General features: G+C 47.5%; 1 protein-coding gene across 5 annotated transcripts in view; it reads right to left on the bottom strand.

The window, feature by feature from the left end:
• Window positions 1-26,011, bottom strand: part of ST6GAL1 (ST6 beta-galactoside alpha-2,6-sialyltransferase 1) — a 135,215-nt gene that overhangs the window by 67,113 nt on the left and 42,091 nt on the right. For all 5 annotated transcript variants that reach the window (XM_055128770.1, XM_055128766.1, XM_055128769.1 and 2 more), the window contains exons 2-3: window positions 22,486-22,613; window positions 17,118-17,252 (exon numbers count right to left, since the gene is read on the bottom strand). The gene's annotated coding sequence lies outside the window, so the exon portion shown is untranslated. The remainder of the gene's footprint in view (window positions 1-17,117; window positions 17,253-22,485; window positions 22,614-26,011) is intronic.

Below are 26,011 nucleotides of genomic sequence, written 5' to 3' on the forward strand. Positions count from 1 at the left end.
ATGATTCACTTCCTCAAACCAAATTCTAAGGAAAAAAAAAAAAAGCACCAAATCGGCTTCACTTCTCCACTTTCTACTTGTTCCTCTAATTGACAACCAACATTATTCCACTGAAATTGCATTTCCAAAAGCAAAATCTAGAAAACACTTCTCTAGAACTTACCTAAACAAGTCTCCTCCTTCATATTCTCCCCAACATCTTAAAAGGGATCCCATCTCTACCCCCTCAAATGACCAAGAGATCATCTGTCCTGCTCTGGCATGCTGGATGTGAGCCCCCCCACCCAAAAAAACAAACAAAATCTCCAGTTCTGATGATTTTGAGGGCCTCTGTTTTTTTTCTTCTGACAAGGAAAACACTACTGAGGCAAGAGTTATAATACAGCAAGTAATATGCTTGTCTTGCATGTTCAATCCCCAGCACCCATTCGGTGCCCCCCAGCCTGTTAGGAATGATCTCTGGGCACAGAACCAAGAGTAGTAGCCCAGAGCACCAGGTGTGGCCCAAAGCAAAAACAAATAAACAAACAAATAAAGATAATATTACATAGATTACAGAGTGGTTTGGTCTAAGAAAAGTAGCAAGCAAAGAGCCAGCACACAATCAATGTTCAAAGTGGAATATATGTTTGAGCATTGTATAACTGAGACTTAAACCTGAAAGCTTTGTAACTTTCCACATGGTGAACTAATAAAATTTAAAAAAAAAAAAAAAAACAAAGTGGAATATGTGTTCAGAGTGACAGCATAGGTTTTAGAAATGGATGGATCTAATCACCTGGTATATTTCCTTCAGAAATAATCAAGAATAATCAAGAAGGCCCTGCTATAAGAAAGTTGTGTTGTGTTTTGCCAGCATGATTGAGGTTGGAAACAGATCAATAAATCAAGGTAGATGTCAAGTCTTTCTTTGATGGCACAATATTCTCAAAATATATTCTATAATTTATATGTGTACAAGATCAACCATGGATACTGATAAGAAACAAAAGATCCTGTGCAGCCATCGGTCTCTGAGGAACATGCCCTGTGCCTAGTGCTCTGGGGACAGGACTGGAGTCTCTACATGTTCAATCCCCAGCACCCATTTGGTGCCCCCCAGCCTGTTAGTCTCTACAAAAGTACATAGGAGGCCTCAGCCCACAATACAGAGAGCGCTGAGGTATCTAGACACTTCATTCTCTGCCATCTTTCCTTCCTCTTCTCCTTTCCAAAGTTGGGATCCTTGCTGGTTGCATACCTGCCCAGGTTGGCCCTGCTGGAATACTAAAACAACCAGCCCTCCTCTGTGCGGGCATGGGTGGAGCACATTCTAGTAGGGCTCTGGGTGCTTCAAACACTGACCCCCTTAACACACTCCCAATACGTGGTGTCCGTTTGACCACAAGCAACAGAGACCTTTGGAGACAAACTCATTTCATTTGCAGATGGTTCTGAGTTTAGAATGTTAGGATGTAGATTGACTAATCAAGAACTGACATCCCTTGACTTCATTCTCTGTCTAATTCTAAGGCAATGAGCTCCTAAGAGAGGATGACTTTACACAATATCCTTTCAACCAATTTATATCATCCTAACACTAGTTTTGCTAAAAGCTGATGAGCCATACCTTATTGCCATGAAAGCATAATATATTGATTCCTAAAAATTTGTGAAGTCCTAAAATCATCCTATATGCCTTTACATGTACTGTTCCCCAAACTCCACCCCAACTGGGTTGAATAAGAAACGAAAACTAAGATGCCAGAGAGAGAGTACAGAGGGTAGGGCAGTTGCCACCCGACCCAGGTTCCATACCCAGCACCTCATATGGTTCCCCAAGCTCCACCAAGAGAGATTCCTGAGGACAGAGCCAGGAATAAGCCCGGAGCACAGTCAGGTGTGGCTTCACCTCCACCACCATCCAAGTTGCACTATCACTGTCGCACTGTCATCCCGTTGTTCATCGATTTGCTCGAGCGGGAACCAGTAACATCTCCATTGTGAGACTTGTTACCGTTTTTGGCATATCGAATATGCCACGGGTAGCTTGCCAGGCTCTGCCATATGAGTGAGATACTGTTGGTAGCTTGCTGGGCTCTCCAAGAGGGATGGAGGAATCGAACCCGGGTCAGCTGCATGCAAGGCAAATGCCTTACCCGCTGTGCTATCACTCCAGTCCACCACCCAAGTAAAAAAATTAGATTAAATTAAAAATGTAACTAAAAAAAATTTTTTTGGCTTTTTTGGGTCACACCCGGCGATGTACAGGGGTTACTCCTGGCTCTGCACTCAGTAATCAACCCTGGAGGTGCTCAGGGGACCATATGAGATGCTAAGAATCGAACTTGGGTTGGCCGCATGCAAGGCAAACGTCCTACCCACTGTGCTATTGCTCCAGCCTCAAAAATTTAACTTAAAAAAATTTAATGAGTAACTGACACTGAGTCTAGGGTTGTTTTGTTTTTTTGTTTTTTTTTTTAAAAAAGAGCCCTGGGTGATTCTCAGGATCAGGAAAACTGACAACTGATTACTCACTGTTACCTCGCTGATCCTCAATTATTATCCGTGATTTTAGAATGATAATAGCATCTATCTACAGAGTGCTTCAAGGGACAAGATGCCATAAACACAGCCCCTCAATAATGTCATCATCCCTGATTCTAAGGACTCTATTAAAACTAGTGACCCTATTATTTTTTTGCTCAGCACTACACTTAGTGATTAAAGTGCCTGAGAGGAGATTGAAACTCAAATCTGATGGTGCCCAAAGCTGGGATGCCTCCACCCAGGGCGAGGAGGAAATAAATGCCGGGAAACCTACTAAATGAGAGAAGATACTGAGAATGAGAGAAGGTCTGCATCCAACAAGGGGCCAATATCCAAAATACTTGAGAACACAAACACAACTACCACCACCACAAGAAAAGGAATTGAGAAATGGGCAGAGGACCTGAATACATACTTCTTCCAGGAAGCCAAGCAGATGGCCAGCAGGAACAGGAAAAGATGTTGATCACAGCTTATAAGGACTTCCATGCAAATCAGAACCACAGCTATCCGTCACACCTGTGGGGGATGTCTATTATTGAAAAGACAAGAAACAACAAGTGCTCTCAAGCCTGTGAAAAAGATATCTCCCTTTAGAATCCCTGTTAATGAGACTGTAGACTGCTGCAAGCCCTATCATAGCATCCAGCTTTGCCATGGAAGCACCAGGCTGAAATCAGCACCCTAAACCGCTCACTGGCTTATCATGAATCCCGGGGTAAGACTCTGATTAGCCCCTTCCTCGCTGCCTTTTGCTCTCCGAGGCTGCTGGCAGCTGCTGCAGCCGAGGATCACATTTCCCACCTGAGTCAGTGGGTCCTGGAGAGCCGTGCGCCTCGGAGCTCGGGGCTTTGCAGAGGGCTCACATAACAATCTGGCAGGGCGCAGCTGTTCTCGGCAAGGGCATTAATAATACAGGCCTTTTTTCCGCAAACTCTGGCAAATAGTCTAATGTGACAAGTGAAAACATTGCGTCCAAATTTTCACTGCAGCTTAGGCCAGAGGAGCCAAAATAACTTGCTTTTATCGGGGCTAAAATCGTGGAACTGGTTCAGAGTTCTGCGGGAGAGGCCGGGAGCGGGGCTAGGGAAACTGGAGGAAACTGTTGGTGATAACAGCTAAGAAATACAGAGGAAATTGTGTTCCTTCCCTGTGGAAGGGAGGTTTCAGTGGAACGTTTCAGAGATCCAGGGGCACAGAGATAGGAATCCATGTGACCTGTTGGCTAAGGAAGGAATTAGGCCTTGGATTTCATCTCGGCAACAGCTGAAAAACACAGCAGTCACCACAGGAACCCAGAGACCTTATGAAGAGCAGGTGGGGCTCCTCTCACAAGCAATGGCAAGGGGGGTAGGACAAAGAGGGGGCTTTGACACCTTTGTCACCTTGACCTGTAATCGTGCCTGGCACCAAGGCACATAGGCAGCACATAGTTTATGAAAATGATTGAAGAAACACATGATGTGGAGAGTTCATATTCGGCAGCACCACTTGGTAACTATGCAAATCTAAACAAGTCAATTCGCTCCCTCTAAGCTTCAGTCACATCAGGAAAACGGAACAATAACATGTACTTTGTTTTTTTGGGTTTTTTGTTTGTTTGTTTTTGCTTTTAGGATCACACCCAGCAATGCACAAGGGTTACTCCTGGCTCATGCACTTAGGAATTACTCCCAGCAGTGCTCGGGGGACGATATGGGATGCTGGGAATTGAGCCTGGGTCAGCCGCATGCAAGGCAAACACCCTACCTGCTGTGCTATCGCTCCAGCCCTAACATCTACTTTGAAAAGTTCTTAAAGGACACCATAAAAAGCTACCCCAAGTTCATGGATCTGAAGGACAAACCTTGTCAAAATGACCATATTACCTCAAGAAATTTGTAGATTCAACACAATACCTACTGAAAGCCCAATAGCACTTTTCAAGGAAATAGAACATTTGTAAACTGAAAAGAAGCAAAGAGAAAGTTTCTAGTAACAATTAAATAATATATTGAAAGGCCCTTAAAATATTTTGGTAGATAGTCAGTCTGGCTCAGAGTCCCAGGGACTCCAAACCAGGCTGTTATCACTCAGGGCACCCCTGAGAGGGGTAGGTAAGAACCCTCCCCGCCCCAAGGGACCCAGCCCCGGCAGCTGACCTCCACTATCCAACCGCCGCCATGCTAGAGGCCGATTTCCAGACACATTATAAATGACAGTGATACAGATAGTCAGCATTCAATAAATGGATTTTTCCATTTATTAAATAGTATTAAATCTCAATCTGTAAGTACAGATAAGACCTTGAGTATCAATTCTCCTTCCACAATGGGGAGAAGATGAGAAATGAAGGATAATTAAAGAGAGTATAGGGACCAGAGTGACAGTACGGAAGGTAGGGAGTTTGCCTTGCAAGCAGCCAATCAGAGTCCAATTCCCAGCAGCACTTACAGTACCCCAATGCCACCAGAGTGATCCCTGAGCAAAGAGTCAGGTATAATCCCTGAGCACCATTGGGTGTATCCCACAAAACAAAACCAAAAAAAAATAACAAGAGAATATAAAAAAAACGAGGATAATCAAAGACTTCTACAATAACACCTACCTGTATGGCAATGGACAATTAAGTCACTTAATTCTCTGGGTCTCAATGGTAAGTTGAGAGGTTGGATTTGATAAGTAGTCTTCAAACTATGCACTGGAACCAGAAAGCCCATGGAGACCCAGAGGGGCTGTCTTGTGGTGGGGAGAAGGGAGACAAATGTTCTCCCAGAGAATTTTCAAAAGCATCCTATGGAAGGCTTTCTTTGACATACTTTATAAATTTATTCATTTTTATTGACTCACCGTGAGATACACAGTTATAAAGCTGTTCGTGGTTGGGTTTCAGCCATACAATGTTCTAACACCCGTACCCTCACCGGTTAATATTTTCCACCACTATTGTCACCAGTTCTGTTTTGTTTTTTTAACTACCCTTAAGTACCAAGCCAACTCGTAGAACCTGTTTTGGTTTTCACTTTCCCCCCAGAAATAAGTCAGAAGGAATGATTGCACTCATTTGTGGGATATTAAAAAGAAAAAAAAATGGTATGAGACTAATACCTAAGGACAGTAGAAACCAAGGCCAGGATGACTGGTCCACAGTCGGAAGCCTACCTTGAGTGATGGGGGAGAAGGCAGCTGGGATAGAGAAAGGACCACTATGACAATGATAGCTAGAAATGATCACTCTCTGTGCTTAGAAGATGAGTCTGAGGAGCTGGTTGATGTGTGACAGGCAAGAAGAAGAGATTGGGGCAGAGAGATTTTTCTTGCCTCACCTGGCAGAATCTTCTCTCATCATTTCTTCCCTTGCCACACTGCCCCTGACCAAGTCAAGTCCATGCTTCCTAACAGAAAATTCCATAGGTATCCAAAGTGTCTGCTTCTCATCTCTCTCCTCAGGCAACCTGACACTCCCAACTCAAGCTCTGTACCATCACACTGTCCTCAGAGACGACAAATGGTGTTTACAAGGGTTTGTTCCTCTGAATCTACATTCCTCGGTCTAGTATACAAGATGGGACTTCCACCTTCCCCTCCCTACAGCTCCCAAATAACACCGCCGAAGTGCAGAAGTGCACCCTAAGTTAGGGGCCTCCTCCTACACCACTACGCCTCCCTTCGCTCAGTACACCCAGCCCTTATCCCAATATCACATGTCACATCAACTGTCCTCTCTCGAGATTCTGAATCTGCCTAGACTTGCAGAAATTTTAAGCTGTCTGGGGATATGAGAAAATGCACTTCCTTCTTTCCAGTGAGTGAATAATTTCAAGGCAACAGAAGGTAATGAAAAGTAAGGCCTTACCTTGTCCTCAAGAACCACAGGGCAGGGGTCAGAAAGACTGAGATAATACGGGACTTAAGATGCTTTGTTGGGGCCAGAGCAATAGTACAGTGGGCAGGGTGTTTGCCTTGCATGCTGCCAACCCAAGTTCAATCCCCAGCATCTCTTATGGTCTCCCAAGCACCGCCAGGAGTAATTCCTGAATGCAGAGCCAGGAGTAACCCCTGAGTATCACTGGGTGTGACCCAAAAAGCAAAATAAATAAATAAAGCCATTAAGATGTTTTGTTATTGGGGGTATGGTGCTGCCAGCAGGTCAACCTGTACCTGTGGGGCAAGTGCATCAACAGCTTGATGGTGCCTTCAGGATTCGTGATACCCCAGGATTGCAGCTGTGCCTGTGGCAGGACCCAACAACTTGGGGCCAAGTTTACCAAAAATTTAAATAGCCAAAAGTTAGGTATGTGGGAGCCACACCCACACAGCACCTCCGGCTCAGAAATACAAGCTCATTTATTGGCCTTAGTTCAGAGACCCATAAATCTTGAAAGAGATCAAAAGCCACAGTTAATCTTGTACCTTCGCATGGCTGAACAGAGCAGGATAAATTGGGATGGGTGCTAGATCATTGTATGACTGAAATCCAATTATGAACAGCTTTGTAATGGTCTATCTCATGGATATATGCAATTAAAAAAAATTTTTAAGTAATGTAGCATTCATGCCCAATTCAATCAGCTTAATCAATGGCTGAATAAATAGCAGAGCCCGTACATAAAAAAAAAAAAAAAGATGTTTTGTTGTTTTACTATTTATGGGCTAGAGCAATAGCACAGGGCATTTGCCTTGCACGCAGCCAACCCAAGTTTGATTCCTCCACCCCTCTCAAAGAGCCCGGCAAGCTACCGAGAGTATCTCACCTGCAGAGCAGAGCCTGGCAAGCTACCCGTGGCATATTCAATATGCCAAAAACAGTAACAACAAGTCTCACAATGGAGACATTAACTGGTGCCCCCTTGAGCAAATCGATGAGCAATGGGATGACAGTGACAGTGACAGTGACTATTTATACCTGCTAATGCTCAATGCTTCCTCCTGGCTCTGAACAGAGGGATCATACCCGGCAGTGCTCAGGGGACCATATGGGGTGCCAGTTATTGTACCTGGGTAGGCCAGGTGCAAGGCAAGCACCTTACCCACTGTGTTATCTCTCCAGGGCCCCTGGTTAAGATGTTGGTCTTACGTATGGTCAATCTGGTTTCATCTCCAGTATCATATAGGGCTCCCTAAGCCCCGCCAGGAGTGATCTCTGAGCATGGAATCAGGAATAATCTCTGAGTATAGCAGATGTGGCACAAACTCTCTCCATCTTTCCCCCCAAAGATGCCACAGAGTAGGAACTCACACATACTCTGCTGCCATCCTGCCAAGAGTGAGGTGGGGGGTGGGGGGCAAGGCGGGTAACATGCAGCCATCCTCAGTGCAAACTTGTCAACTGCAAGAAAGTATTTACCTTCCTTCCCTTTTGTACACCCAGATGGGGGTCCTCTGTAGCCTCTTGGCAAAATGCTAATTGAATTAATTAATTAATTAATTAGCTCCTCCTGCTGCAAACACAACTAATTTCATGCAAAATAACTATGGGATTATTTCCACGCAAAATAACTTTTCTATTTTTTCTCTGTAAAGAGGATTCAAACAATGATGAAGATGTTCTAAAACTGAACCTTAGTGATGATTGTCTAATTCAGCAAATTTATAAAAAAACAGACTTTATACACTTACAGGCAAATTAATAGTTCATGGACTATTAACTGTGCCTCAATATAGTGTCATTTCTTTTTTTTTTAATTTTATTGAATCACCATGAGATAATTACAAGCTTTCATGTTTGGGTTACAATCTCACAATGATCAAATACCCATCCCTCCAATAGTGCACATTCCCCACCACCAATATCTCCAGTATACCCCCCCTTTCCCACCCACCCCCTGCCTCCATGGCAGACAGTATATAGTGTCACTTATAAAGCTACCTAATGGGGGCAGGAGAGCTGGCTCAAAGGGCTGGAGCATATGTTTTATATATGGGTGTTCCAGGTTTGATCCCACGCACCACACATTCCCCGAGTAGATGGGAGTGGCCCCTGAGGACTCTGGTTGTTTCCCCCAAAAAAGGAAAAAATAATCCTCCAATGGCTCACTGTTCAGCTGAGTAAGAAACTGAGTCATGCGCAGTCACAAACAAACAGGAGCTCTGTGTGGGGTGGCTCAAGTCTCATCTTCAGGGCACGGAGGAGTAGCTCTGGGAATGGGCAGGGATAGGGAGTTTCCCGGAGTCTGGTTGAGCTGGAGAGTGGGGGAGCCAGGGCCTATGTATAGTCAGGTCAGAGTTTCAGGGTAAACTGATCCTATAGACTGCTCCACATGGAGTCTTCAGTGGGTGAAGGGGAAGAACAGGGTGTTGACTCACTCACCTGAGTGAGGGTCGTCCCACTGCAGACTGCAGATTGGTTGAGTCACCTGGCACACAGCACTGACACTCTACACTTGGTTGTACTACTGCTTACCTCGGATGAGGCTCACGCATGAAGGAACCGGTAGAGGAACCCAGGTGTGTGGGACCCGGGGCCGAGATCTCCAAGCCTGATCAGATTGGGACTGGGCCTCTTCCACCCAGATCCCCCCTTTTCCAGTAGCTAGGTAGTCACACCCAGGGACTGCCCCCGGCGCCGTGTAATCCCACCAACAGCCAACAGCCAAAGACTATAAGACCAAGCTCCTGGAAGCTTTGCGGCTGCGCAACATCTTATAGCCTAGTTCTCCCTCTCAGAGAACCTGGCAAGCTATGGAAAGTTTCCTGCCCGCATGGGAGAGCCTCTCAAGCTCCCCATGGCGTATTCATATGCCAAAACCAGTAACAATGCTGGGTCTCATTCCCCTGACCCTGAAAGAGCCTCCAATGCAGCACCATTGTAAAGGACGTGTAAAGAGAGGCTTCTAAAATCTCAGGGCTAGGACGAATGGAGACATTACTGAGACTGCTCGAGAAATTCAATGATCAATGGGATGATGATGATGATGATGATGATGATGATGATGATGATGATGATGATGATGACTGCTTACCACTTGTGGATCTCTCCTTATGGATCGTATGCTACAGGAGACCAAGGACTGTGGCACTTGCCCTCCCAGTGCCTAAGAGAGAAGCAAGCACCTGCCACCTGCCCATCTGAAAGCTGACTGAGGGGCTGGGGAGAATTCTAAGGACTGAGCAGATACGTTGCCTGATGGAGGCCCAGATCACATGGCCTCTCAAGCAGCACCAGGAGTGACTCCACCCCCACTACCCCTAACATCACAAAGTATGTCCCCCAAACAAACAAAAGAAAATTAATTTTAAAAAAATTTTAAACGGGACTGAAGAGATAGTACAGTGAGTAAGGCGTATCCCTTGATGTGACCAACCTGGGTTCAATCCTCCAAGTACCTCCAGGAGTGGCCCCTGAACACAGAGCCAGGAATAAAACGAGCACAGCCAGGTGTGCTCCAGCTCCTCACCCTCCCCCACAAAAAAATCCAAAATAAAAAATAAGTAAATAAAGTTAATTGAATGCTGTTAGAATTCAATCACTCTTCCCTGATTGAATTAGGGCAAGGTACACATGTTTGTGCATGCGCACACATACACGCGCACACACACACACACACACACACACACACACACACAAAGTCTTACAGTGGAACAGTTTTGCACTTGGGTATTCACTGTTTGAAAAGGCCCCCAACTCCACAGAGAAGGAACCAACACCCCCTAGCATCATTCTCTCCACCACACCTGACTCAGTCCTTGCAGAAATCTATACACCAAATCTTGGCATTGTCCTGTCACCCAGAAAGGACGTAACGCTCCACCCCTGAAATCCAGATCTGTTAACTTCAAAACTCAGGCTCCATCAGGTCTGTCTTTGAGGGAGGGAAGTGGGTGTGTCTGTTACAACTCAGCGCCAAGGTTACCACTCCAGGGGCAGGTGCCGGAAAGTCAGGAGCACTGCAGTTGTGTGTCACCCAAGGTCAATGCCCCACATCACTACTCACAATGTGGGAGCAGCGGAGGGCCTGGAAGGCTCAGGGGACAGAGTCTGTCTTCCAGGTGGGAGCCTGCTTACACCTGCTCAACCCAGGTCTGGTGCAAACCTCCAAGCAGCTCTGCCTTCCCTTGGGAAAGCACTTCCCACTCCCAATTCCATTCTCAACATTAACAAAGTGCTGAACCTCCTACATGATCCCAAGGCGTGATCTTGATTTTTTTGCAGAGGGGAATGGGGTCACACCTGGTGATGCTCAGGGGTTACTCCTGGCTCTGCACTCAGGAATTACTCCTGGTGGTGCTCAGGGGAACATATCAGATGCCAAGGATCCGGCCCAGGTTGGACACATACAAGGCAAATGCCCAACCTCCAACCTGCTGTATTATCACTCCTGCCTCTTCAGGGGGGATACTGAGGCCCCTTGGTCCACGTGGACGCCACAGGAGATTCTTTCTACCCTAGCAGAGACTGTGTAGCATGACTGTGAGCATGGACATGGGATTAAAAGTGGTGCCCAGAGTCAAAGTACAGCAGGTAGAACACTTGCCTTGCACTCGACTGATCTGGGTTTGATCTCCATATGGTCTCCCCCCCCCCCCACACACACACACACCACCCTGCCAGGGCAATTCCTAAGTGCACAGCCAGGAGTAATCCCTGAGTATTGCTGGGTGTGGCCCCAAAACAAAACATAACAAAACATAACAAATCCTATTGTAGATCAGGCTATGGAAAATAGATAAGTAGATAAAAAGAATTTTTTTTCGACAAAGCGCCTCTCACTAATCAGTGGCAAGGCTAGAAGATGACAAAAGAGTGTCAGAAAGCCTGACACATAACAGCTTCCCTTGGCCTTTGAGACGCCCAAACTCTGAGAACAAGTCTTGCTGGGCCAACGCCAGAGGGTTCTTCATTTCAGCTCCCAATGAGCACAAATGCTGGCACACGGTTAAAAAAATAATAATAATAATTAACATATGCAGGTTATTAATCCATGGGGGGGGCAATCCCCCCTGGAAAGTTACGCAGTTTGATAAAATAGATATACCTCCGAGAATTATGGGTTCAGTTCCAGACCACTGTAATAAAGGACACACACCAATAATCAAATGACACAATTAGTTTGACTTCCAAGTGCCGAGAGAAGTTTTACTTACACAGTATGGTAGTCTAAGTGTGTAATAACGTTATGTCTGAGAAATAATGTACATGCTTTCGATTAGAAACGCTTTGTTGGGACCGGGAAGAGAGTGCAGCGAGTAGGTTGCTTGTCCTTGCACGCTGCCAACCAGGGTTTGATCCCCAGCACCTGATAGGGTCTCCTGAGCCTGCAAGGAGTGATCCCAGAACACAGAGCCGGGATTAAGCCGTGAGAACAGCCAAGTGTGGCCTCAAAACAAACAAACTAGAAATGCTTTATCGTGCTGCAGACAGGCAGGCTCTGAGTTCCATCCCAACAACACGGGAAGCCCCCATACTGCCAGGTGCAACTCCTATTAAAAAACATTTTAAAGCTATAAAATGTTAGCCATTGTGGGGCAAACTCAGCGGGTAGGGTGTTTGCCTTGCATGCCGCCGACCTGGGTTCGATTCTTCCAGCCCTCTCGGATAGCCCAGCAAGCCACCCAGAGTATCTCGCCCATTTGGCAGAGCCTGGCAAGCTACCCGTGGCGTATTCGATACGCCAAAAACAGTAACAAGTCTCACAATGGAGACATTACTGGTGCCCACTTGAGCAAATCGATGAGCAACAGGATGACAGTGATACAGTGATACTATCTATTCAACCTTTTTCTTTCCTTCTTTCCTTCCTCCCTCCCTCTATCACTTCATTCTTTCCTTTTAGAGTTGCCAGGAATCAAACCCAGGACATCCCACTGACAAGATAAGCGCTCTGCCCCTGAGCAACATCCCCTGCCCCAACTCACATTTTTCTTCCTTCTGAGCAGATCAAGCATCAGCAAGGTGACTATCCACAAATGTGTATGGGGAGCTCCCCCACCCACCTCAGCTCCACAGGCAGACACCCACCCCACTTAGCAGGACCTCCCCGATTTGCTCCTTCTGCAGGGATCTTCCAAAGACTCTGAACCTCCATTTCCTACTTTATTCCCCAGTCAGGAGGTTGAGGACTTGAAACTCTGTTTCCCAAAAGTCTGAGACATACAGAGCAATACGAGGTCCTTTCTCCTGTTGGGTTTCTTGGCAGAAAAAGTTGGCATTCCGTCATTATAGTCTGCATGGGAGAGAGAAGAGAAGGTGGTATACAGTCCTGTGTTCCTGATCCATGTTTTGGTCACAGATAGGACAGAACGAACAGTGATGGCTCCAGGAAGCCTTGCCATGAGCCTGGATGCATAGCCAGGCACACCTCTAGGTTTGGACGGGTGCACTAAAGATACAATTCCCAGGACAGATCACCACTATTAAGCGTGAATGATCCTAAGTCCGAAAGCACAGGGGTAACTCCAGTGACCCTTGTCACAATTGTATTCCCAAGCTGCACCAGAATCCATGGAGGTCATCACACAGGAGGCTTTCAATGACTATCTATGAAAATGACTGTGCTCAGAGGAAGAATCTATTACCAAACGTGGAGGGAAAAACAACACAGATGGATCTAGCACTTTTCCCCTGGAAACAAAAACTGAGTGTCCAGAGGCTAAGAAGGCCCCTGCTCCCCTTGACAGAGACCTGGGCCACCAACCCTCCATCTGACCCCTCAGCATCACCTCCCTGAAGGGACCAGGTTAAAAAATTCTTTTCTCTTCTTTTTTTTTAAATTTTTCTTTTGGGTCACACCCGGTGATGCTCAGGGGTTTACTTCTGACTTCGCACTCAGGAATTACTCCTGGCGGTGCTCAGGGGACCATATGGGATACTGGGAATCGAACCTGGGTTGGCCACGTGCAAGGCAAACGCCCTACCCACTGTGCTATCGCTCCAGCCCCAGGACTCTCTTGTGAGATGCTCCCAGCTCCGATGCCATCCTACGTGCATGCCATGAGCCTAGGGAAGAGCCAGTCCTTAAGATGTGACACACCTGAGCCACCTTCCCGGCACGGGTAGCAGACCACCAAGCTTGGGAAGGACAATCCCCAAGGGAAGAAATACTGCCGGCTACAACCAGATTTGCGAACTCCAGCCCAGGGGGGTGAGTGCTGGCTGTCAGGAGCACTTTCTCCCTTGAGCCTAGGTCCCGCTGAGGCTGCATCTACCAGGATGTTGTTTAGGAGCAATGAAATCTTGGGCAAGTGTCTTTAAGGGGGCAAGACTCAACTTCCCCATCCACCCAGTGGGACCTCCTGGTGGTTGCAAAGTTAAAGGAGATCCCAGAGAGAGAACAAAGCACAGAGCCTGGAGCCATCTGAGCCCAGGCCCCTCCCACTCCCTTCCACGCATGCACCCTGAAATCCTCAGAATTCAGTGTCTTCGCTCCTCTTACAGCCCCGGGAAATCAAGGGTTGGGAGAGGAAATAGTGCTAATGCCGTGTCCACTAGACCAGGGATCTGCTGTAGCCACCGGGGGCTGTGGCAGCAGGACAGAGAAGAGGCTGAGCAGGGGAGAGGTAGGACGAGCATCCATGTGCCATCCCCAGGGCCCTGGCCAAGTCCTCCGGGTTACGTGGCCTCCGGAGCGGTGTCCCTTCCTCCAGCTGGGCTTCTGCCTCCCCACCACACATACCTTTATGCCCGCACCTCGGCACACCAGCTCGGTGACCTGGCCACGGCCTCTCTGTCCTTGCCCCCCTTGATCATCTTCCAAATCACAACTCTACAAAGATCAATGAATGTTCAATGTCTGTCCCACCTTCTTCCAAGCCCTCCCTCGTGCCCAAGTGAAAGCAGAGAGACGCAGGAGCCCAGAGCCTCGGAGAGGAAAGGGAGAAGGGCAGAGACTGGAACTCCATTATGCTGATTTAATTAGGTCTAATCTGCTGACAGCCAGGCCTGCAAGAAAGAGGCTTTTGTTTAAACTTCACTTTTGGCAGGAAGTGCCCCCCCCAGCCCCCCATTAAATGCGGGAGCCCGAAGCTGATTTCAGTCCCAGCTCTCACAGCCAGCAGTGCCAGAGCTTCCTTTTCACACTTCTCTGACCAACTTCTTGATTTTCCAGGAAGGAAATTTGCCCCAGATGTCGACCAGTAAATGGAGTTTTCATCTGCCTTATGAAAGGCTGTCAGTAATGTACGCGCACGCACACACAGACACACAGACACACACACACACACACACACACACACCACAGACTAAAGAAGTTAGAGCTCAAGGAAGCAAAATCAGCCAACTTCTCTCCATCATCCAGAAACCCAAGGTTTGTCTGTCAACTCACGGGCAGAAAGCCTTACAACACGGCCCCCCACATGGGAATTGCACAGCTCTTTCTTGGGAGAAAGGAAATCAGATCTTATCTCAAAGAAAATAAGGGTCCCGTAAGGCAGGGTCATTCATTCATCCAGTGAGGCTTCCAGAGCCCCAGCAGCTCACAGGACGGAAGGAGCAGGCAAGAGACTTGCAGAAGCGTCACGGTCTGTGGGGATAGAAAAACGTAAGCCTCGGGAGTTCTGAGCGTTCTAGGGAGGAGAGATGGCTCCTCCCTAGAACACTGGCTAGAGCAACGGCCGGACACCTCAGGACACCCTCTGGGCCCCCGCGCTGCAAGTACCTTGGAGGATCCTGAGCATCAAGACCTGCGCTGGGTGTAGCCCCCCAAGTACTGCTATATATAGCCCCCAAACAAAATTAAAACCAAAAGCTGTTTGATAGTAATGGCTAATTTCTGTACTGCCAAATTCTCACACCATGGCCCATTTCAGATTGTCAACAATTCCTAACCACTGGTTTGAAAATTTCCTAAATATTTCAAAATGGGTCCAAGGGCATGGTTGGTGGGGGGAGACATAGTAGGGAGGGTATGAACTTATCTCGCCGATGTAATTCTCAGCACCAACACATAAGATCCTCCTCCTCCCCCCAGCCATACCAAGTGTGACCCCACATAAGTATAAATAAAGGGGTGGGGGACTAAAGACAGCATAACAGGTAGGGCATTCGCCTTGCATGTGGCCAACACAGGTTCAATCCCCAGCACCTGCCATATGGTCCCCTGAGCCCCACCAGAAGTGACTTTTGAGTGCAGAGGCAGAGAAAGTCCTGAACACTACTGGGTGTGGCCTCAAACTGAAAAAAATAAATAATGAAGACGATGTTTCTTGGGTCAAAGTAAAAGGGATTAAGGTGCTAGCCTCCACATGGCCAACCCTGGTTCAATTCCCAGCACTGCATTTTGGTACCAGGGCACTGCCAGGAGTAAGCCCTGAGATCTGCCAAGTATAGCCCCCCAAACTCCCCACCCCCCCAAAAAAATGTTTTAGTTTGAAATGGCTCTCAAGAACCTCCAGGCTAGGGGTCGGAGCAATGGTACAGTGGGTAGGGTGTTTGCCTTGCACACAACTGACCCAGATTAGATTCCTGCCATCCCATATGGTCCCCCAAGCACTGCCAGAAGCGATTCCCGAGTGCAGAGCTAGGAATGACGCAAAAAGAAAAAAAAAAAAAGGAATCTTCAGGTTAAAGACAAATCTTTATGCCCCCTAATTGATTGTATCTTTCTGCTTTATCTCTCTACAGCTTCAGGAATTTCATGGAAGCGCCTTAATAAAAATGACTTATGTAAGATTTCAGACACTTGCATATTTTTCAAGTCATGGGGGGAGGGGTGCGGAGTGAGGGGTGCAATGAAATGTTCTAACATACCTGTATGATTTGCCATTGTGGCTTCCTTGGGCTGGGTAAGGGCAGAGAAAGGAGGAGACGGATGGAGCGAGAGAATAGAGAAAGGGGATAAAGCAAAGGGGAGAGAGAAAGAAGCAGAGGAGAAGGGGTTGGGAAGAAGAGGGGAGAAAAGAGGGAAGGGAATAAAAGGAATGACATGGGGGCCGGAGGGATAGTACAGAGGCGAGGGTGTGTACATGCAGCCAACGAGGAGTTTGATCCAGGGCACCGCCAGGAGTGATTCCTGAGTGCAGAGCCAGGAGTAACCCCTGAGCATCGCTGTGTGTGACCCCACTGTAACACTGGAGCACTGTTGTCCCATTGTTCATTGACTTGCTCAAGCGGGGAACCAGTAATGTCTCCACTGTGAGACTTGTTACAGTTTTTTGGCATATTGAATACACCACAAGTAGCTTGCCAGGCTCTGCCGTGAGGGCAGGATACTCTCGGTAGCTTGCCAGGCTCTCCAAGAGGGACAGAGGAATTGAACCCGGGTCGGCCGCGTGCAAGGCAAATTCCCTACGCACTGTGCTATCGCTCCAGTCCATGTGTGACCCCAAACGGGAAAAAAAAAAAATAATTACCTAACAACTGGATTTCCCTTGTAGAAAACAGAGTGCACCCAAGTTAAGCATTCACCTGGAACTGGTATAGCGCAGTCTTACTTGGAGAAATTCCGTCTCTTTGGAGTTCACATTTCACGATTGAACTATAACTCCCTATAAGATTCCAAAAGACTGACAGCCACCAAGTGGCTTTGTCCCCCAGTGGGCAAAAGATGATGTGGATGAACCAGAGACAAAGGGCTCCGGGTCTCTCCCCAGCCTTAGGGATGAGAGCATCAGTCACCTGCCACAGGAGGCTGCGCCCAGGTGCCAAGCTGGGATTCCGGGCGGACGTGACTTACCTCCGTGCTGGGACAGAGAGACCCAGCCGTAAGGCTTGAGCAGGCTCGGGGAGGCCAGTTCGTTTCAGCCGGGCTCAGGGACTGCTTCTGCTTGGGCAGCTGCCTTCGCAGCTCACTGCAGAGCTTCTACCCAGCCTGCAGGAACAAACAACAACAAAGCAAAGTTGTGCGCCTGAGCCCAGTGGCGGCACTTATGTTAAGACGTGCAGGAGGGGAAGCCGCCTGGCTCCTCCCACTCCCAGCCCCTCCCAGGAGCCGCCAGCAGCCCAGGGCTCACGCTGACCCTCCCTCCCCAGACCTCACCCCTTCCTGGGACCAAATGCTCTCAGAGTAAGGAAAGGGAACTCTCATCCTTGACTCCTGGGGTTTCTTGCTGTTATTGTTTAAAAAAAAAAAAAAAATGGCGTGAATTTTCCACTGAGGCTGTGGACAAGGGATTTCAATCAATAAATACCCCAAACTAACTCACACACAATCCACCTTTGACTTCCTGGGAAGCCAAATAAATGAAATCACTGTTACAAGTGTGAGTTAATTTTCTTCTAATTTATCTGGGGAATCTTTCAGTGTTATCAACTGGATCACTGCTATCCTGTTGTTCATCCATTTACTCGAGAGGGCACCAGTAACGTCTCTATCCCTCTCAGTCCTGAGATTTTAGCAGCCTCTCCTTACTCATCTTTCCTAATGACTGGAGGCTCTTTTGGGGTCAATAACGACAGGGGAATTTTTATTATTTTTAAAACAAGTATTTGTATTACAGTTTAGGTAATATGGTTACAATAGTGTTATTGGGACCAAATGCCTTGGTACTGTCATCTCTGTCTACAACCTCATTCTTTCCCACCTTCCCCTCCAGGGAACATTTTTAACTAAGCCTGATGTTTCAGCCCAAATAGCACTATAGCCGTGTAGTTGTTGGGTGAATAGCATTGGGGTTTTTGTGGGATTATTTTCTTTTCTGCATTTGTTTTTAAAGTAATTGTTTGGAAAAGGAAATGTATGCGTAATCTAGAAATTTTAGAAAACATACTTGTCAATGGAAGGGTTCTCCCTCTTTCTTTCTCCACCCAAATTACCCGCCCTATTGCACTTCCTGGTTTTCCCTGATCACTTGACTTTGTTTTTGTTTTGTTTGTTTAGCTTGGGGTTTTGTTTTGTTTTGGGGGGAGAAGTAGTGCATTTGTGCTCACTGCTTGGGATCCCTCCCGGTAAAATATGCATTCCTATCCTTTGCTTTGAGTATCTCTGGAGACCTTACCTGGCTTTAAAAGAACAAAAAAATATATATATGGGGTAGTGTTTTCTCTTGAGACTCTATGGTAGCATCGTTTTAGTAAGGACAAGATATGCCACTGTGTCGCCCGAGCACCCACTGGGCCGCACTGCTAACAGTTGAACTTTTCAAAAATTACAGATATTTCTTGAAACTAATTCTTTGGGGGAAATTCTATTTTCCCCAGCACCTCAGTCTTTAAGGGAATGACTAGGTTACAGCCAGCAGGGGTTAAACCGGGATTAGCTGCCTGCAAGGCAAGTGCCTTAACCTCCTGTACTTAATCTCTCCAGCCTGATAAATTCATTTTTAAATGGTCTTAGTTGGGTTTTTATTCTTATCTCGGGCTACTCTCAGCAGTGCTCAGGGACTACTTCCAATTTTAGGCTTGGGGGTCACTCCTGGTGATGCTCAAGGGATCAAACCCAGTCTCCTACATGCGAAGCATGCTGTCAATCATGTGAAACTCTGTGATCCTTAACACACAGATGCAGAAGATACAGCGGATGAAACCTTGCAGCTTGGTGCAACTTGGATGGAACTAGAGGGTGTTGTCTTAAGCCAACTAAACAGGAAGGAAAATATGAGATGATCTCAACATCTGTGGTATAAAGAGAAACAAAACTAGGAAATAGGCAGGGTTGACTGATGACAAACCCTTGTCTTTGATTACAAAATACAGATTATCAAGCCGTGGGGAAGAAAGGTAGGGTATCAGGAAGAGGAAACCAGGAAGTAACCTTAAGACAGTGGTGAAGGGTTTGGGGCACTTGGGCAATGGAGAAGCTGCAGTAACTATACATCAAAGCCATAAAAGTTGGGGGTTAGATAGGTGTGTTCGGAGTTAGGCGCATGCCCTGAGAGCAGCCCACTCTGGCTTGATGCCCAGTACAGCCTGGTCCCCTGAGCTTGACCAGGAGTGGTCCCAGAGGCCCCAGCACCTGGGTAGTCCCAGGCACTGCAGGCACTGAGCAAGATGTGAATTATTTGGGCCCCTACATTGAACCACAGGCCAAGCTGACCAAACATGATGGGAGAGGCCCCTGGTCCTTCTGAGCACTGCTTGGGGCATCCCCAAGATACACACACACACACACACACACACACACACACACACACCACCTATAAGTGTTAACACTATACTAATAACATGTTATCTAAATGACAATAAAATAATCTTTTCAAAAGCCAGTACAGCAGGTAGGGTGCTTGCCTTGTATGAGGCCGACCCAGGTTTGATTCCGGCACCTCCTACAGTCCCCAAGCAGTGCCAGCAGTAATTCCTGAGTGCAAAGCCAGGAGTGACTTCTGAGTATTGCTAGGTGTAGCCCCAAAATGAAACAAACAAATAAACCTTTTCAACTGAATGACTAAGTCAATAAAGTGAGTACGTTGGGGGGTGGGAATAAATAAAATAATGAAACACAGAAGTCAAATTTGAAGTCAATTTTGAAGTAGATTCCAAAATTTCACAGGCCTTTTGAGCAGTCTTGTCAGGCTACCTCCAAAACTTAGGTGGCACAGTAACTCTTCCCAGCCGTGGGGAAAATTGCCCACCCTCCCCCGGCGTCTTCCTCACTCAGGGCCCACTTGCCATAGCTTCCACTTCTTTCATGACAATGAACATGACTTCCTGCTCTTTCCCTTTCTATGCACACCTTCGGCTTAGCCCAGTCTTCTCTAAGGCTGACTGGAGGATCCCTAAGGCAGGAGAATGGATGCAGGAGGAAGAACTGGGAGAACCCCATGTCTTAAGAGAGAAGGAAGGGGAGCACCCAAGCTCGGGGTCCAGGAGAGAGACCCTGATGAGCCAGATAGAGGAAGTGGAGGCTGCAGCCAGATGCCTGAGGGTGTGTCAGGAAGAACAGGACCAACATAAGCCTTGGGGGAGATGGAAAAGAAACTATCATTTACAGCATTAAGGCTACTTTGCTGTAATTAATGCCAACAAAACACCGGGAGCCACCTGCACTGTGTCACTGCAGGGAGTGTACAGGCCACCAGGAAAGGATCTCTGCCGCTAAGCTGGGGGCCTCTGAAGCCGAACGGGAAAATCCTGCTGCCCATATCCCAGACTCCCAGAACGAGAGTCAAGTGCTGGATGTGGGCCTTACGAGGCTGCTGAACCTCCTCTCATAGGAAGGAGCACCCCGCCCCACTCCCTGGCCCTTCAGCATCCCTTTTTTTAGTCCAGGCTCAGCTTCCAGGGAGGAGAGAAAATTCACCAGGTTGCCTGTCTAAACAGATTCACTGATGCCCAGGCAGAGCGCCATGGGAAGCCAGGTTTCATAACCCTTCCCAGCATGCCAATCCACACATGTACCCACCTTCCAGCCACAGCCATAGGCACACTCCATGGGTGCCGTCCCTGCCTTCTAAAACCCCTAAAACGTTTGCAGGGCTCCCACAGATGAAGGGTGAAACCTGGATTTAAAAGCACCAATTTGGGGCTGGAGTGATAGCACAGCGGGTAGGGCGTTTGCCTTGCACTCGGCCGACCGGGGTTCGAATCCCAGCATTTCATATGGTCCCCTGAGCACCACCAGGGGTAATTCCTGAGTGCATGAACCAGGAATGACCCCTGTGCATTGCCGGGTGTGACCCCAAAAAAAAAGCAAATAAATAAATAAATAAATAAAAGCAGCAATTCACCAAGCTGAGGATAAGGGGCCAGGAGGAGAGCAGGGTGACCTGCACCACCACTGCCACAAAAAGCAAGTCACAGGGCGGAGAGAGAGCTCAAAGGGTAGGTGTGCGTAATCCATGCGAACAAGGCCAAGGTTTGGTCCCCAGCACAGCACAGCCTCCTGAGCACCACCATGCAACAAGCTGAGGGGCCCCTGAGCACGGCCAGGTGTGCCACTACCACCCCCAAAACCAATCAACTAACCAAGACAGTGCTCAAAACTAAGGGAACGAGATCAAACACTCTTCAAAAGTTGCAATCATGAAAAAAGAACTGCAGAAGCCAGAGAGATAGATAGTACAGTGGGGAGGGTGTCTGCCTTGCACGGGCCATTATATCACTGTATCACAGTCATCCCATTGCTCACTGATTTGTTCGAGCGGGCACCAGTAACGTCTCCATTGTGAGACTTGTTACTGTTTTTGGCATATCGAATACGCCACGGGAAGCTTGCCAGATTCTGCCATGCGAACAGGATACTCTCAGTAGCTTGCCGGGCTGTCTGAGAGGGATGGCGGAATCGAACCCGGATCAGCTGCATACAAAGCAAACGCTCTACCTACTGTGCTATTGCTCCGGCCAATCTGGGTTCAATCCAGATTGCCAGGCTCTGCTGCGCGGGCTTGATACTCTCGGTAGCTTGCCCGGCTCTCCGAGAGGGGTGGAGGAATCGAACTCTGGTCGGCCGTGTGAAAGGCGAAAGAACGCCCAACCGCTGTGCCCCCAAAAGACAAAATAAAAACAAAAATTAAATAAATAAAATAAAAGAATTGTGGTCAATTGCTGATGGACCCTAGAACTCCAAAGGGAAGGTAACAGAAGCATTGCCAGGAGAAGAAAAGTGCCAGCACAGTCTAAACAAAAGAGACCCGGAGGCCATGTGGAAGGCGGCGGAAGCTGGCTACAAAGAAAAGCAGGGCAAAGGCTCTGCTCGGGGCAGACAGGAAACCTTGCAGCCCCAGAGAGAGCAGTCGCCTTACAGGGCCGCAGATCCCAGTGTACTGTCTACCTGACATTCCCATCCATGGCCCCTGACGCCTTTCGATCCCAGAGAACTCAGTTCAAATCCGGGTCCAGCTGACACTGAAGTCTGACACAGCTGTGAGCCCATAAACCCGACTTTGGTCATCCTTTACGGCTATCACTGTCACTGTCACTGCCATCCCGTTGCTCATTGATTTGCTCAAGCAGGCACCAGTAATGTCTCCATTATGAGTCTTGTTACTGTTTCTGGCATATTGAATACACCATGGGGAGCTTGCCAGGCTCTGCTGTGAGAGCGAGATACTCTCAGTAGCTTGCCGGGCTCTCCGAGAGGGGCGGAGGAATCGAACCTGGGTCAGCCGCGTGCAAGGCAAACGCCCTACCTCTGTGCTATCGCTCCAGCCCCCCTTACTGCTACTCACCATTTTTTTTAACTTCCTTTTAAGGTTTGTGGCTGGACTCTTGGTACATGAGGCAACTGAAAGGGACGGTCCTCGGTGGCAAGCAGAACTGTCCTTTGAAGAAACGCCACGTTGAAATAATGGCAGAGCTGTAGGGACAGCAGAATTGTTTATAATGAGATCTTTCTATTACGTGCTTTATGTAAACTCAGTCAACTTAAATAAATCCCTTCTGCCCTTTGGATAAAATAATGTCAATTATTTTGAGATTTTGGGGGGGTAATATTTAATTGAGCCACCATGAATTACAAAGTTGTCCATGATTGGGTTTCCAGGCATATAATATTCTAACACCAGTTTCTTCACACTTTCTTCTACCAAAACCCCCAGTTTCTCTTCCACACGCTGCCTGCCTCGATGGCAAGCATCTTTGCATTCTTTTTAGTCACTGTGGGTTACAATACTGTTACTGGTAGGGTTGGAGGCATAACATTTATTTTGAGCTTTGTAAGGGTCCCAGAAGAAGTCAGATGGAGTTTATTCTGTAGGTGTTTTTTTTTTCTTTTTGGGTCACACCCGGCGATGCACAGGGGTTACTCCTGGCTCTGCACTCAGGAATTACTCCTGGCAGTGCTCAGGGGACCATATGGGATGCTGGGAATTGAACCCGGGTCGACCTCGTGCAAGGCAAACGCCCTACCTGCTGTGCAATAGGTTTTTTTTACTTCACGACACAAACCTAAGGACCAGGCTGTAGAGAGAGCTCAACGGACCAGAGCACAAAGTTCACATGCAGAGTCCCAGGTTTGGCCTCCCCGGGCGCCAAATGGTCCCCTGGGCAAGCTACAGCACAGAACAGGAAACAGCCCCTGGGTCCTGCCAGGTACAGCCTAAATATTTTCAAGCAAAAACTAGAAACATAGACCTACAGATGTTTAAGGCTTGGACCAGCAGTCTCTCTTCACTAGAGGAGAAACATACATTTGAAAGTTAGGAAGAGATAAGGTTATCTGTCCTTTCCTGACTCCTGGTTATGCCAACACTCTGCCCATCAAAATTCTGCCACCGACAGCTTGGGAGTCTGAAGTGAGGTGTGGCACCGCAGGTAGGAGCAGACACAGTCCTCAGAGCGAGAATTTGACAACCACGATAGACACTGGGAAAATAAAATGCTAGGCTCCAGGGCCCAGTTGCTAAAAGAGCTTATTGATCAAAAGAGGCTGAAATGAATATTGGGCTGAGGTTACTCAACCATTTTGTGCTTGAGGAAAACATTTTCTCCTGTTGAAACAAGGGCCTTAGGGAACAATCACTTCTACCCAATTAAAAAGAAAAATGTTTGGGTTTTTTTTTTAACAACTTGTAGCCCTGAGCCATCTGTATACTTCTAAAGTTAGATCTGTGTGTCTTTTGCTCTTTGACCTCCCTCCTGTCCTAAATGGATGACTGGCTTCTCTCTAGATTGCGTTTCCTTACCTCTGTTCCTAGCCACCCAATTTCATTCAGCTCACACCTGGACGCAGAGCCTGATCTCTGCTTTCCCTGACTCCCCCTCCCCTCATCATTTGGCCCCTGGCAACTTCCTGACTTCCTCCTCTTTCTCCTCTATGTCTAGTCGGACCCAAAGGTGGCAGCTGATGATTTAAGGAAGAGAGAAAAAAAATACAAAAAAAACAAGGGCCGCCTTGACCTCGTGAGCTTAGAGCAAGCATTTCCGACCCTACACAATGCACAAGGCGCTCACTGCACCACAGCCAAGATTTGGAGACTATGCCAAGTATCAGAAAAACCCAATGAAGTTTTAGGAAATGCTCCAAGAACAAACACTTAAAGAATGTCATGACCCGGAATCCCCTACTGCAAGAAGAACCATTACTGATGGGTTCAATTTTGAGTCAGAAAGTGGGTTAGCCCAGGAAATATTAAACTTATTTCACCTACCACTCACTTCCTGGAAACCTTCCTGCCCCATGACATCTACCTTTTGGGGGTTGTTTTTGTTTGTTTTGTTTGTGGACCACACAATGCTCAGGGCTTACTCCTGGCTCTGCACTCAGGAATTATTTCTGGCAGTGCTTGGGGACCATATGGGGTGTTGAGATCAAACTCAAGTTGGTCACATGCAAGGCAAACACCCAACCCACTGTGCTATCTCTCCAGCCCACATCTACCTTCTTTTAATAAATAAAAAGAACATCCCCCGCCCCCCGCCTACACACACACACACACACACACACACTTGCACTACTGTCTATTAATGCTTCCTCCAGTCTATTGTTTCAGCATCCCTGAGGACAGTATCACTTAGTTTGAGAACCACTGGGTTAGCCTGTCCTAGGTGAAACATTCAGACCCAGGACGCTGGCTTACACGACCCATCAGCCCACAGTGCATAGGAACCTTGGGAGGTAAAGGGACCGTCGGTAATTCAGGACCCATTAATCCACATTACTTGGCTATGAACAGTAGCTTGCATTGTTTGGCTATGGAAGCTAAATTAGCTAAGAGCATTTTTATTGATCCTTGTGCATAAAACGCTCCAGGATCTGGGTCTCTGTAAATGTGCTGAACCCGGCAGGCATAGAAGATGCTGTACCCAAACAAGAAGAACTTCTGCTCAAATCAGAGACTTCCCGGATTATTTCTGCCCCTCTGTCCCCTCCTAGAGCTCATGGTCTTTCTGGGTCGCTCATCTGCAGGGGGGTCCCAGCTGAGAACAACAACTAGCACAGTTGGTTTCCTTTCCTTTGAAAAGAAATGTATTTTTAGCAACTATGAAGCATCGGACACTTTATGGACAAAATTATTGACTTATCCCTCACAGGGTCTTACAAAAACAGGGAGCATTTTCCCCTTTTCTCAGATGAGGAATCAGAGCTCAAGTTGTTACCAACCCAAACACAAAGCTGTTTTCAAAGCTATTGCCTTACAAGGCCTTTATCTCCTGCCGTTAGACAAAGCCCTTTCCATTTGGAGAGCTGACCTCGTAGACAGTTCATGTAGAGCCCAGGTTATGGCAAAAAGAAATATACTGTAGGAACAGCTTAGCGGCTTCAAATGCCTATCTTGCAAGCTTACGGTCATGAGTTCAAGCCTCAGGGCTGCTGAGTGCAATTCTGGCAATACTGCTCTGGAGCAGCCATCAGCAATTGCTGACACTACAAGAGATTTTCAGCCAAGCACATGTGAGCACCATGTGAAGAGGGTGACTCCCAGCAAGGTTTGCCACCAGAAAGAGGTGCAAGAAGCACCAGGCCCTGGAAATGCGCCCCCCCCAGTGTGCACCTGTGTCAGCACCGAACTGTAACTTGTATGTCACAAACTAAAGGGACCCCCAAGAGGCACGGCAATGCTGGGGGTGCAAACTTCAGTGATCACCGCGGCTTAGGGCATGGGCACTTCACCCTCACGTGCAGCCTCTGACTGGTACCACAGCCAGGCACAGGTCAAACCTGCACTCATCATAATAACAATAGCAACAATGGAGGAAAGGGGAAGGTGGGAGGAATGTTCCAGAAGAAGAAATTGATGTGAGGATTTCTATTAC

Source organism: Sorex araneus, chromosome 2 (genome assembly GCF_027595985.1).
Source record: "Sorex araneus isolate mSorAra2 chromosome 2, mSorAra2.pri, whole genome shotgun sequence".
In the NCBI taxonomy this organism is placed as follows: Eukaryota; Metazoa; Chordata; class Mammalia; order Eulipotyphla; family Soricidae; genus Sorex; species Sorex araneus.